The following is a 15,742-nucleotide window of genomic DNA, read 5'->3' as shown; positions in this document are numbered from 1 at the left end:
AGGGCGCCACCGAAGTGGTTTTCACCGTTGGACGAAATTATTTCTCTTTACTTTTTTCAAATTTTCAATGTTTTTTGTGTCACAAGGCGCCTGTTTGCTAGGTTTTCACCAAGTAACGATTTTTATATTTTAAGATTTTTTTTTTTTTTTTTGTATTTCTTTTTTTTTTTTGTATTTTTGAAATTAGGATACTCTGAAGAGCTATGTGTAGAACCTGCGAAGGTGCATGCTGTTGATAGGATCCTCCAAAGGTTCACCTTCTGTAGTTGAGAGCTGATATGCCCCAGATCCATATGCTGTTGTAATGACGTAAGGACCAAGCCAATTTGGTTCGAACTTGCCCTTCTTCTCTCTGTCTTGCTGATTTTTGGGATTTTCTCTGAGAACCAAGTCACCTACCTCAAATGTGTGAGGCTTTACCTTGTGATTGTAGTTGCATTGTTCCTTGACTGAATGATGTGTAGCTTGATTGAATGTCTTCCTCGATGAAGGAACTGAGATAGAATTACTAGTGTGTGGACTACACAGGCCCGTATGCGTGTCACCTGAAGAAGTTTGGGCATCCTTGATAACAAAGTCCTTCAAGGAAGCTCCATTAAAGGTCCATGATGTATCACTAGAAGGGAAGGGATGTGTGGAACAAGTAGATGAGTGATGAAGGCTTATGATTGCGAAAAGAAGTGAAAGTATCATGACATGATGAAGACTTAGGATCAACAAGTATGCTTTTTGATTTGAAATTTTAGAACTTTTGCCCCCAGTTATTTTGATATTAGGGGAGGTCAACTCTTGCTCTTTTTTCTTCATATGATTTTTATCCTTGACTTTGATTTTTGCAGAGTCCAATAGCTTTTGATTTTGATTTGGACTAAAGGACTTTCCTTTATTTTTGAATTTTAGGTTTTTCTTTTCAAATCTTGATTTTTGATCCCCAATGAGTAAGGGATTTTGTAATTCTTGTTGATCCAAGTCTGGAAGTGGAGTGGAAATGGAATGAGTAGATGAAATGGTAAAGCTATGTGAGTTATCAAGAGGGTTGGCAATACACTCAATAGAATCTTTGCTGGAACCACTCTTAGGACTATTGATATCAAGAGTTTCTTGAACCACTAGAGGAGATTTGCATTCGGACTTAGTAGCCACAACACTAGGTGGTTCACACCCAATTCCTTGGCATTTCAAATTGTTTGTAGATTGTTCCTGTCGACCGAATACCTTAGGAGATAGTGGGAGTTGATCAACATGAAAGATATACTCACCACATCCCATGTCTTTAATCTTGAACTTTTCTTTGAGCTCTGCTTGCTTTGATGTAGAAGGTTTCAAGGATTCTAGATCCACATATGCTAATGAAGGAATAGCTTCTCGATTGGCTGGTATTGTTATTTCTGATCTAGGGCACAAATTGTTGCAATATATGAATGGATTTGGATCCGCTTTGACAGTCACTTCAACTCCATTGTGTGGAAACTTGATACATCGATGATATGTAGATGGGACTGCACTCATCTCATGAATCCAAGGACGTCCTAGTTATATATTGTATGTGAGATCCAGGTCTAGGACTTGACAAACCACATCCTTTGTAACCGGCCCGACTCTGAGAGGTAAGGTGACTGTGCCCTTGGATGAACGCTCTTCATCATCATATGCTTTGATGGTAATTTTGTTTGTAGAATTCACAACTTTATCAGAATATCCCAATTGTTTAATAGTGCTCAATGTACAAATGTTTAGACCTGCTCCTCCATCTATTAGGACTCGTTTTATTCGATGTTTGTGTATGAAGGCTTCAATGTGTAAAGGTGCATTATGTGGCTGATTTACGGAGGTGTCATTAGCTTCTGTGAATGTAAGGGAGTGTGGAATGGAAAGGTATCCCACCATGGCTTGAAACTGGTCCACGTTCAAATCAGTAGGAACAACAATTTCTCTCAAGATTTTGTCAAGAATGGATTTATGTGCGGGGGATATGCGTAAGAATTCAAGTATGGAGATGAGCGCGGGTGTCTTCCCTAACTGTTCTACAAGGTCATACTCAGGTTTGGTTGATGATGAAGCAGTGTTTTTAGCTAGAGCACCTTGCAAAGTGAATTTACCTCGATGGGTTGTAACATGACATTCAGAGGTAGGTTCGGAAGAAGATCCAACACCTTTTAGGACAATCTTGGGTCTCCGGGTAGAATTCTTAGGGTTTTTGTCCTTGATGATAATGGTAGAAATGTAATTGTCCATCGAAATGTGATTGATAGTTGAATCATAGTTATAGGTTGCTCTGGTATAGTTGGTTTGGTCATCTGTGGCTTTAGCTTTTCCCTTGACATGTTTTGGGAATGGTTTCTTAAACATCTCATGTTCTTGATTGGAGGAATGTCCTTCAATCTCAATGTCACCTCTATCAATGAGATCTTGTATGATGTTCTTTAGTCGATGACAATTTCCTATCTTATGACCCTTGCTCTTATGAAATTCACAATACTCATCATCGTTCCACCAATTTGGTTTAACCTTTGGTTCATATGGAAGAAAATCTGGAACTGTGATTACCTTGTTTGCCACTAGCTTCTTGAAGACTGACTCAAGTGGTTCTCTCAATGGGGTGTACTTCCTTCATGATCTGGAAGTTGTTTGAGTATTCACTTGATTGTTTGTAGAACTTGATCCAGAAAAAATGAATTTGGGTCACACTGTGTTGGCATCAACAACACCATCATTGACTGTGTTCTTGTTTTTATTCCAAAATCTTGGCTTGTCTTTTTCTTTAAAGTCATCTTTGTTTTCCTTGAATATCTTGATGACTTCTTGTTCAATTAGGACCTTTTCTGTCGCTAAGACTTTTTCAATAACGTCCTTGAAGGTGGACAAACAAGCTTTTCTTAGATCATAGCCAATGTCTTTGTTAACATTCTGGGTGAACATTTCTACCATTTGTTTTTGTAGAATTTCACAAGAGCATCTGCTAGCTAGATTACTCCATCTTTGTAAAAATGATAAAAAAGACTCTCCATCTTTTTGCTTGGTGTTGCACAAAGTAGTGACTGATATGTCTGTCTCTATGTTGTAGGAGAAATGTTGAATAAATGCCTTTGCTAGATCACCCCATGACTTAATACCAGGTGGGAGTTGGGAGAACCATTCCATAGCTTGATCACCTAAGCTTTGTGGGAATAATCTCATCAAATATGTCTCTTCTGCTGCTACCTGAATGCAAGCTGTGAAAAATTGTCTTATGTGTGCCTTAGGATCCCCTTTTCCTCTATACTTATCAAATTTAGGCATCACAAAGTGTGTAGGAAATGTAGGCATTGGAATGCTTTTGTCAAATGGATAAGGACATATGTCTCTCATTGTGTATGTTGGCGTCGATGTATTTATGTCCTCCATTTTCTTTTGTAAGTCCCTGATTTGTTGCTCCAAATTGCTCTTAGGTGGAGATCGACTTCTTGGACCATACCCTATGCTTGAGGCACCAATTGGAGGAGGAGCATGTTGCATATATGGATGATATTGATCATACACATGTTCATATGGAGAAGGTCTATAGTGATGCTGCATATATGGACCACTTGGCATAGAGTCATGTTGAGGAACGAAATATCTATTTTGTCCATGTATACCATACTCTACAGGCATGTCATGTTCTAATGTGTTGCCCCCAAATTTGACACGGGGTTTCCTTGTGTCCAAATTTTGAGCATGCCTTTGAATATCCAATTGATTTGGTGGTTGATCCTTAGCATTGATATGTGATTGAACATATTTCTCTGTATAAGACTTCCATAATGGTCTGCAAAGGTGAGTATCATATGCTTGCCCATGTGTATGTGGGACCTCTAGTTTTTGAAATAAAGATGATGGTGATTCAGGTACCATATGTGGTCCTCTATTGCCTCCACTATTAGGCCTTCTTTGATCCATTTTGGAGTGAGTTTGTTGCAAAGGTCGATTTTCCATTATTTGAGACCCGTCAAAATCATGAGGTATTTTGGCTCCACTTTGTGCCATCATTTGTAAGAAGTATTGTCTATCCCTCCTCATTATTTCCTCAACCAATCGATTGAAACGGGGATCCATAATGGATTCTTCCACATCTGCTGAATGTACTAAAAAGTTGTCCATATCATCATTGTGTGTATCATTGTTGTTTGTAGTGTCCATGTTCTCAACATTTGGAATGTTTCTATAGGCATCCATGTCAGGTAATGTAGTATGATCAGAATTGAAAAAGATATCATTGTCATACTCATAAGAACTCATGTTTGCGGACTCTTGAGCCTCTTTAGTTTCTCTCCTAGATTTTTGAAGACAGGTTTCAACCATGAACTAGGTATTGACCGAGATGTGTGAAACTAGATGAAAAATGGAAAACGTATGGAAGACCAAGAGTTGGATGAAATGTAAATGAATCTGAGGTGTACTTGCAATGTCCAAAGTGTAAGACCAAGTATGTATGTAGTAGAGTAGGTGTGGCTTCCAAAGAGAGGATAGTTTCTCTTGATGAGGTAAGTTGACCTTGACTCTAAGTAAGACCAAATGAGACCCAAAGGTGATAGACCTTGATGAGGGACCACTTAGCAAAATGTTGTTGTATGTAGTGTGTTGACAAAGTATAGTGAGGACAAGCAAGTGACCTTTTGACTCAAGTTTAGACAAATGTAAATGTAAAGTGAGATATGAAGCAATGATGGACTTTGTGAGACCCAAAGACAAGTTGAATGCTAGATGAAAACCCGGAGAAACAACCTAGGAAGCTCAAGAATTCCGAAACTGATTGCTCTTGTTTGCTGGACTATAAAATTTTTCCAATTTGTGAAGTTGTTGGTTGTGACCAAATTTGAATCTTTGACTGTTTTTCGTGACAAGAGGACACAATGTTGATGAGGACTCAATGTTTGCAAGTGTTTAGACTCAGAATGACTCCAAGAAAAGTGTGTTGTTTGATGTAAAAATGTTTTGCAAACACTTGAAGACACAAAAGACACAATGTTTTGCTGTTTGGTCTTGAATGTTTTGAATGTTTAAAATAAGTCAAGCACAATTCTTATGGCTGGCCAAGACAATAGTTGTTGATCCCACATGAGGTTTTACCCTCGACGCTACGCTATTCAGAGTGGATACTTAGATGCTTGACCTCACTGGCTCCACCCCCGACACTCACTTCTCGGGTTAGCCAAGCATCAGTCCCCACGAAAACTCCCCATGGCGAACTTTGTATCTCTACTAAGAACCGTATGTGTGTGGGCCGCTACCAGAGGTCCGACCTCCTGCCCCAACAACTAGAAGGATTTGGGCTTCTAAAACAAAAAGGTGCTAGTAAGGGCATCCGCTTGTGTGGCCATACATGCGGCACTTTCAGCTCTGTAAATACAAAAGGCTCCCAGCCGGTAGGGGTTACGCCCTACAACTGATCAAATAAATTTGATCAAACGAGTTTATGGGGAGACATAGTGTCGGTATGAACTAATCAGCACACGTTATCCATAGTTTTCACAATGAATACAGTTGTTTATAGTGGTTCGGAAGAGGTGGGTTTTCCTCGCTACCACTTGGGTCATTCTCTTGTCACTAGTAGTCCTAATGACCACACGGGAAGACAGACCCTCTAAAGATTAAACAAAAAGAGCCTATTGCTCAAGACACAAAAGACAATGATTCAATTTTAGTGCACCAATTGAAGTTTTTGCTAGTATATGAAAACAAGGCACATAATAAAAATCCAAAAACCCTTGCCAAGGACCTACAACAAAGATTTATTAGTAGTTTGGATTGTTTCAAATGATCACCCCTTCCTGCAAGCACACAAATTAGGTAAATTTTAGATCCAAAAAACTTTGTGAAATAGGGGCCTTCAACAACGCGTTTTGTTGACCAATTCAAAGATCTGATTCATCATAAAAAAAGATCACCTGTAAAATTTCAAGAGATTTCCAGAAATGTAAGAAAATCCAAAAAATTTGCTAATTTGCTCCAAAAATTAATATTTTATGAAAAATCATAAAAAATTTATATAAAATGCAAAATCGATCCAAAAAACCCTAAAATTTTTATTGGAGAGTCCTGATGGTCTTCCAAACCTGCACAAAAAATTTTCTGTAACAAATCCAAGCAGTTTGTGAGATAGGAGTAAAATAATGCAAAACCCTAATTTTAAAAGATCTGATTTTGGAGGAATGATTTTGCATCAAATTTAAAATCACAAAGAATAGATCTTGTGTATAATACTGAGATATTTCCAAAAATGTAAGAAAATCCAAAAAATTCTCTAATTTTCTCTCAAAATTAATTTTTTATGAAAAGTCATAAAAAATTAATATAAATTGACAAAATGATCCAAAAAATCTAAATTTTTTACTGAATTCTTCTAATACTTTTCCTGACCTGCAAATTTTTTTTTATATCAAAATTCAAATTTGTTTATGAGATCTAATCAAAATAAGGAAAAACCCTAATTTTTAAAGATTCAATTTTTAGGGAAATATTTTGCATAAAAATTAAAATCACAAAGAGCAGATCCTGTGTATAATTATGAGATATTTCCAAAAATGTAATAATATCCGAAAAAGTCTCTTATTTGCTCTCAAAATTAATTTTTTATGAAAAATCATAAAAAATTCATAGAAAATGAAAATGTGCTCCAAAAGTTCTGAATTTTGGATTGAGAGCTCTTGATACTTTTTTCAACCTGCAAAAAAAATTTGGTGCAAAATTTCCCATCCGTTTGTGAGATATGATCAAATCTCTCCAAGATCTTGATTTTGTGTCCAAAACCCTAGCTGCACAAGGTTATTCTCCAAATTGTTTTACAAAATAGCAATATAGGGTTAGAAAAATATACAAAAAAAATATAGATCTAACAAAAATCCATGTCCCACGGGGCGTGCCAAAATGTATATGGTGAAAATGGATAACAATAATAACGATATTGAAAGGCTAAATGAATTCAACCACAAAACCCTAACCTAACAACAACAAAGATCCACCATAACATATGAAGATTACCTAAGACAATGCAAATCAAATGAAATTACAAAGATTATACCATCACATGTCCAATAGGGTTTGGATCTGCATTCTTCCTATCTCCATTGATTTTGCTTGATATATTTGCTCTCAGATTTTATGTGCACAAGAGCTCAACAAAGAACGGAATGTGGTTGCAAGTAGGATCGCCTATGTTCAAAAGCGTAGTGTAGTCAAGTAGTCAACGGAGGGTTTGAATGCATAGTTGAGTAGAATGATTGATTAGGGTTGATAATGAAGGAAGCATCTCCTTATATAGAAGACACTATATGAAATGGAGGGATAAGATTGAGAGGTGTAAAAGGAGGTCGGCTATGATTAGAGGGTAGGTAAAATAAATAATAAAATAATGAAAAGGGTAGGTAGTGTAGGAATTAAGAGATGAATGACATGTGTCATAGGTAGAAAAGGTTAATGAATTAATTAAATAAATAAAGATTTATTTAATTAATAGAAGAAGTGGGATCAATTAAATAAATAAGATATTTATTTAATTTAGGAAAAGGATAATTTAAAAAAATAAATGTATTTATTTAAATGAGAAATAAGGCTAGAAGAGGATAAATGAATTAATTAAATAAATAAAGATTTATTTACTTAATAGAAGAATTAAGCTTAGATAATTAAATAAATAAAATATTTATTTAATTAGACTGGACAATTTTGGGTGTCTACATTATACACTCAGGAACATATCCGGGTTGGCCTCAAAAGATTACATTTACCAATGCACCTGAAAATAAAATGTGTGACTAGGTCGAACCTAAGAATTAAAGAAATCCTTTCAAAAAATAACAACCAAGAGGTGCGGTTCAGCAGAAAGGTCATCCAAATGCCAAAGAACATCAGACAAGATCCCAAATAGGTCCACACACCAATAATCGCTTCGGTAAAGAAGGAAATCCAACCGACAAGCACAAGAACTATCCCAAAACCCAGAAACAGTCAACCAAAAGTGCTAACTGACCGGAAAAGAATCCAAATGGATTGAAAATCTGAAATTAAGCACAAAAACCAGTCTGGAAACTGAAAAATAGGATTTGCAATACATGATGGAAGGAAGAATACATACACTATTGTGGCTAATGGGATGAATCAAATCTTGTTGCCCTTGGAGGAACCTTTGAAGAGTGAAGTCTTTACGAATGCTAGACTCTATTTGGTGGATGGAAGGAAATTCTTCTAGATGGATTGAGAGATGAGAATGTGTGTTTTGCCTTAATTCCTAAGAAGACTGAGAATACAGAGCATGAAGAGGAACAACCGGAAGAGATAAAAGATTTACTGACATAATATAAAGACATCATTTCAGATAATGTACCTGATGGATTGACACATGTGAGAAGTATCCATCATTGCATGGACCTGGTTCCTAGAGCTAGTTTGCCTAACAAAGCTGCACACTGGATGACACCGACAGAGATTGAAGAACTGAATAGACGAGTGTAGGAGTTGTTGATGAAAGGTTTGATCAGAGAAAGTCTGAGCCCTTTTGTAGTACTAGTAGTATTAGCACCTAAGAAGAATGGAGAATGGAGAATGTGTACTGATTCCAAAGCAATAAACAAGATCGCAGTGAAATATCAGTTTCCTTTGCCTAGGATGGATGACATAATGGACTGTTTGAGTGGAGCCAAATATTTTACAATGATAGATTTGAAGATTGGATATCATCAGATCGAGATCAGAGAAGGAGATGAGTGGAAGACAACATTCAAGACAAATGAAGGACTGTATGAATGGTTGGTGGTGCCTTTTGGGTTAAATAATGCACCAAGTACTTTCATGAGGCTGATGAAAGATGTATTGAGGAAATTATTGGGTAAGTTTGTTATTGTGTATTGGATGACATTTTGATTTTCGGTAAGACAAAAGAGGAGCATTTGTCGCATTTGAGACAAGTTTTGCAGAGGTTGAGAGAAGAAAAATTGTTGATAAATATCAACAAGTGTACTTTCATGAAAGATGAGTTAGTCTATTTGGGATTTGTGATATCTGAAGATGGTTTGAAGATGGACCCTGAGAAAGTGAAAGAAATTGTTGAGTGGCCTACATCGGAAAGCATTGGAGAGGTAAGATCATTTCATGGATTGGCTAGTTTTTACCGGAAGTTCATCAGAAATTTCAGTTTAGTTTGTAACCCTATGACTGAGGCCATGAGAATATACATAGTATGTGTTATATGGAGGGGTGGTTGGTCTGTAGGGTGGTTTTGTATTTCTACCATGATGACTTTTGGACAGTTAGACTTCAAATATTTTATGTATTAATTTATTACCAGAATTAATAAAAATCATATAATTACATATTAAAAAGATGAGAAGAGTTTTCTCAAAAAAAAAAACTTTCAAATATAAATTGTTGAGTTAAAGTATTTTCTAGCGATCAAAGTCATAAGGAGTGTTATATAAATTGCAGGTATTATGTTCTTAGGTGTTTTTGTGTTTTCTATTGGTCATAGACATTGAAGAATATTTTGTGTGTTTTATTTACTTTTATCTTTCTTTTGGAGAAAAATTATGGCATTATAGTTATTTGTTTTAAAATTGGGAAGTAATTAGTGTACAATATAATACAATATCGTAGGAGACAAATTATTTGATTTATTTTCAAGATAATATTTGTTGAAAAAAGCAATGAACTTACTACTGATGGGACTTAGGATAGGAAGGTCACAACAAAAGGAATATTTTTTGACAAGATGTCAACAATTGTTCCCTCAATAAAGGATCACAAGATTTGAGTATTGTTTATAGAAGGGTACAAGGTTTAAAAGTTAAAAAAATCTATCTTTAGTGGGACCTACAAGAATATTGTTAGACATTATTTCATGTTTCCATAATTGTGAAGTGTAGCTAAATAAATGTTTCTATTGTTGAGTAGATCTTTCTTTTGGATTTCCTAAGTTCCATGACAAGTTCTAGTCTTTTATTATTTGATTGTTTCTCTATCACAATCTTTTGAGACCAAAGTTGTAATATATTCAAGGAGAAGCATGCTATAGATTTCCTAGCAAGACACCAAGAAATAATTATAAGATCTAAAGGGTTCGTTCTTGATGTTCAAATATCAATTTGATTAAAAACTTAGTTATGCATTAATTATAGTAGTTGATTCTAGGTAACCATTTTATGTGTTTTCAGTTATCATTCATTTTTTTTTATAGAAAATATTCTCAAATTAAAAATGATAAGTAAATATTTTTAACAAAATGTTGAATTTAATTTATGAAGGATAATAATTGTTTCTTATATTTATTTATTGTAATACTAGTTGTTTTGTTTCTTATAGTTTTGAATCTTTTTTAAAGATCATATGGATTGTCATAAATCAATAAGTTACAAAAGTTTGTGTGATGGTTCTATTGGACGCTGCTTAAATTAGATCTTTTTATAAATCATGAGCTCGATATGGATTGTTGTCGAGAATAAATCAATGTCTGTGATTTGAGAGTTATAGGCTTAGAGCATGACAACACAACTCAGAGCTATGCCTTTACAAGGGTCAACCTTTTGGTCCATCGGGTAGCTTGATGGAGTTCTACTTGATTTAAGATTCATTCTTCAAGGAAGGATCTTCTAAAAATGTGTATTTTTTTATGTTATCAGTGAGTTTTTTGATGTAAGGCTTAAGGGGATCCCTTGCCAAGGTAATTTTTTTTGTTTCGGGAGTATATTTGTTGAAACAATATAAAGGGGGGGGGGGGGACGGGGGAGAATGTTGGCATGACTAGAGTAACTTTCATTGGCAAAATAATTATTCATATATCTATTTGTTTCACTATGTATTATACTCCAGTAAAAATCATTTTCTCCATAACAATGGAAATCATCAAACATTTAGTATTCTATTTTGGATTCTAATTTTTCCTCTGAGTCTGATGTCCCTGTTGAGACTAGGTAAGCCACGAAAGGTATTAACAATATTAATGGTTATGAGAAGAGATAAGTGAAGAAAGGGAAAGAAAGGAATAAAATAAGGATAATACCATAAAAGAGGAGAACCTTAAGAAGTACATGGATAAAATTGGAAACATCTAGGTAAGAGTTTCAAATCTAGAGAACTCATAGGATTTCATTGATTTCTCATCTTTCAAAAAAAAATGGGAGATTTCTTTATGGAAATGTCTCTTATTTTGATCATAAGTTTTCTTGCTAGACCATGCCATGAACAAGATGGTTGTGATAACTAATGGGCTAATAAGTAAACTGATCGTCATTGTGGTGATATTTGGCAAGAAACTAGATTTGAAAAAAAATGAAAAAAGAAAGAGGACAAGATGTTTGTGGCTACAAAGAATTCCAATGAGGTAGGTTTTGAAAGGATTTTTTATTGAGAATATTTGTAGGGTAATATAACAATTGAGTAGAGGTCCTTGTACTAGTCCTCCCTATCTTGGTGTCTATTGTATTGCTTTATTTTGTTGTGCTACTTTGGTTCTATCAATTGTTGTAGCATTTCCTATAGTTAGTTTCTTATGTTTCCTTTTCGATATTTTTTGCAGTTCTCTAGCTATTACCTATTCTCATGTTTATTCTTGGGTGATTAGCTACTACTTGTCTTTAGGTTGATTTGTTGCATCTTTGTTCTACTTACCTCTATATTAGGTTGGAGGCACTTCCTCTCATATCTTAATAAAAAATAATATAGGAGCCTCTTTCCCATTAAAATTTTCTTGTGTTGGGCAATAAATTTCATGTTGACACCATCACATAATTTTACTCATCAAATGCTTGTCACATAATTTGATTTATGACATTTACTTATACACACTTTCACATGGCATACATAACATGTGCTCCTTCAACCTTATATATTATTCAATTATTCTATATTTTCCATCATTACTATTATTATTCATCATTTTAATTACCTCTAATTTCTTGTAGAATATGTAAGGAAATAATTGGAATGGGAAAATATGATAATTGAAAATCTTTATTTTGAAATTTTAAGTTAGTGATTTATACTACATGAAGAATCATTGAGAATTATATGTAATTATATTTCAATAATATTACACGGTGTTAATTGAAAAAAGGTAAATATCTATATTAAAAATATTTTAAGAGATATTTAAATATTGAATAGAGATATTTAAAAACTTTACTATGGCTAATTATCTTACATGGATGAAGTTTCCCCGTATAATGTGTAATGTTGATTGACAACTCCTATGTACTTCACATTTGTTGCTATATTAAATTAACATACATCTCAAAGACGTGGACAATTTGAAGTATCAAAGTTATGTGTAGACATTTGAATTTTGACATAGTTTTGAATAAATCTTGATGGAATGTACTAATATAAACACATGTTTAGAAATATTACCCTTTTATGTTGTTAAGTTTGACTCATGCCCTAATACCTATCTATCTACATTGACTCCCATTTGAATTTATTAATACACATTTTAAATTTAATTCTCATTATTGAAATTAAATACTTATTGACTTTTGTACATTCACTCTTTTCCTTCATATTTTCATTTGCCTCATTAATCCAAAGGTAATCTAAAATTTTAGTTTCATAGTTTCAATAATCACACCCTTTCCCACTAAAATTGATGGACTAACTTGTTAAATATTTGTCCAATTTATTGATATATTTTTTATTCAAAGATATTGTGTATTCAAGTTATTCACATTGTTAAATAAGAAGAATAAAAAGTCTTTATCATTACTATCAGAACGATAGCTTAGCTTAAGTCTTTATCATTAATACTGCCACAGTCACCTTTGAACCACCTAGCTACTCCATATTTGTTACCAATACATTATTTATTCAAATTCAAATCGTTGACTGAGCAAATCTTGTATTTTTTTAGTGAAGTGATGGATTAAACATCTATAAATACTTTTTAAAATATATACAACTATTTGAATAGAATTTTACTATGAGCGACACAAATTACAAACTATAGAATCCATGTGGGATTGTCCTTGCTAGGGTTTTGTGCATGTCAAGTGATTATTCTAGAGCATGTTATATTATGCATATTTAGTGTTGAGCATGGCTTTGGAGCACTCGCATCAAGATTGTTTACTCTATTGAGTATGGCTTTAGAGCATTAGTGTTGAGAAATTTGTTCATGTTGAGTTCTGAATTAGAAGCAAGACCACTGAAATCTTCTTAGGGCGTGAATGATCTTTCCAACATCTTCATTTCAGATAAATATTAAACTTATTTTATTCAAATGTATTTATAATTATTAATAAATAATATGGAGTTAACATTACTGAATTCTCAAAAGATATTATTTAATGTTCTTATTATTGGATGCGAATTTATATACCAACAATGATCTTAGTATGCTTAAGTCTTAAGCTAGTTAATATTGATAAATGAAAATTTCATACATTTCTTCTAAATTATAGATATATTTAATAATATTTAAACATATTTATTAACATCGCTATATCTACTATCATATAAAATTAACAATATTGAATACATCCAATTTTATGTTTTCAAGAATAATGACATTATAATAGGCACCCTTTAACTATAGATATTAAGAGCATTATTTGGAATACTGGGATCAGTCCTCAACAATTCAATTGGGCATCAAAACTATAGATAGTAGTTGTGTAGGCATTGGTTTCTCAAGAGTTACAAAAATGCTTCCTTTTTTGTTTGGCCCTCCTTGAGAGAATGAGATCACCATTACTGGAATAGTAAGTATCCCTCTTGATTTTAGTGATTTTTTTTTTATGGATAATTATGAATCTTTTTTCGAAAAAATGGGTTTGTGATCAACTATCCAATATTTTGGTTATTATTTCTAATTCTTTGATGATTTTGACATGAGATTCAAATGCAATTCTAAGTGAGACAAAAGTAGGGCCAAGAAAATAATAAAATCGCAAGACTTTTTAGAATTTGTACACAAGGGGGAACTAATAGACAATCCCAAATAATGGAAGATATGCATCGACAACTAGATGGTTAGGCTTTAATAATATTGTTGAAAGATCAGATATATTTGAGCATCCATAATTTGTTATAGGCTCCATTCTAATTGAAAAATTACATTCTTCTCATTTTAGGATGAGATCATTACCCTATTAAATTTCTTATCTCAAAAGATTTACCATCCAATAAGGAATTTTTTTAAATTTGAAAATATGTGGATGAAAAACCTGGCATTCTTTCCTTGGCAAAATATTGGTGGAAGGCACCATCACTCCACTAGGGTTCAAAGATACATTGTTTATTCTCAAAAGGCTAAGCCCACTAAAATATAACCTCAAATAGAGGAACAAGAACCCTTTTAAGAATACACTCTTTGAAAAAGAAAGAGTAGAGGTATATTTGAGGGCTTTGAGCCACACAATATTAGAAAGAGGAATGGATAAGGAGACATACAAAAAGGATAGATTTGCTAACACATGAAGAATTTTGTGTACATAATAAATGTTTTAGAGATAATAATATGTTTAGTATTGGTTGAAAGATGATGAAAAGAGAATGAAGTACTTTCGTATATTCATACTATAGAAAGTAAGAGTATCAACATAATTTTTGTCCATAAGAAGTCAAAATGGAAGACACTCCAATGATCCAATTGAAATATTTTCAAAAGTGACAAATATATTTTAAAGAATTTCTTAATGATGAAATCAACAATTCCAAAAATACACCTTGACAAAGCACTAGGTCTAGATGAGATTTCCTATTAGCTTATTCCATAAACATTGGAGAAATCTAATAAAATATATTTAGGAAGTAGCGGGAGAATTAAGAAAGCATTAAAGAATATTGAAATATTTATACATCTTTATTGCCATAATTTATAAAAATGAATTTATTTCATCTTTTAATTAATATTTACCAATTTTGTTACGTAACACGATATATAATATTATGAAAAAATAAATAGCAGTTAGATTGAAATAGTACTCCCAATTATCATTTTGAAAGAACAAAGTACGTTTGTACCTAATATATCCATTATAAATGGAATCATAATTACTCATGAATCATTTCACTAAATATTGTTGGGAAGATAAGTGGAATGATTGTCAAATTATACTTGAAAATTCTTATGAAATAGTTGATTGGCGATTTTTTATGAGAAATATGGATCAACATAATTTTTACAAGTAATAGATTAATCAGGTTCAGAGTTGTATTATATCCTAATATTATTAGTAATTGTGAATGGTAACCCCTCTAGATTGTTCAATTCCTTTGCAAGAAAAACATAAATCAATATCATCAATAAAGTAAATTTCATTTCCCACTAACAATTTTTATATGATACCATCCTCTTTGGAGAAGCAATCTTGAATGAAGAATTGCATATGAGAAACATATTGGATAAATATACTCTAGCTTTGGAGAAATAATAGATAAATAAAAGTTAGATTTTTTTATATTACATGAATATAATTATAGAGTAGAGTAACAACTACCCTACATAAGTTAGAGAGCTACTATAAAAATATTTTGACATCTCTTTATTCAGTGGAGCTTGCAAAAATTTAGTCTTAAAGTGACCAACAAATAAATATAAAGAAAAATGGCCTTATGGAAAGGGAAATAGTTGTGATTCGCAAGAAGGATTGTGATGTAAATAACTTAGTAATTTTGACAATTCCTATATACATAATGTTGTGCTTATGAGACAACATATTAGGCAACATAGTATTCATTAAATAAATATTAAGTTATTTATTCTATCCCATATGACAATTAGGTGCACTAGATTCATTTT

The sequence above is a fragment of the Cryptomeria japonica genome, chromosome 5 (genome assembly GCF_030272615.1).
Source record: "Cryptomeria japonica chromosome 5, Sugi_1.0, whole genome shotgun sequence".
Lineage (NCBI taxonomy): Eukaryota > Viridiplantae > Streptophyta > Pinopsida > Cupressales > Cupressaceae > Cryptomeria > Cryptomeria japonica.
This window is presented reverse-complemented; position numbering follows the sequence as displayed.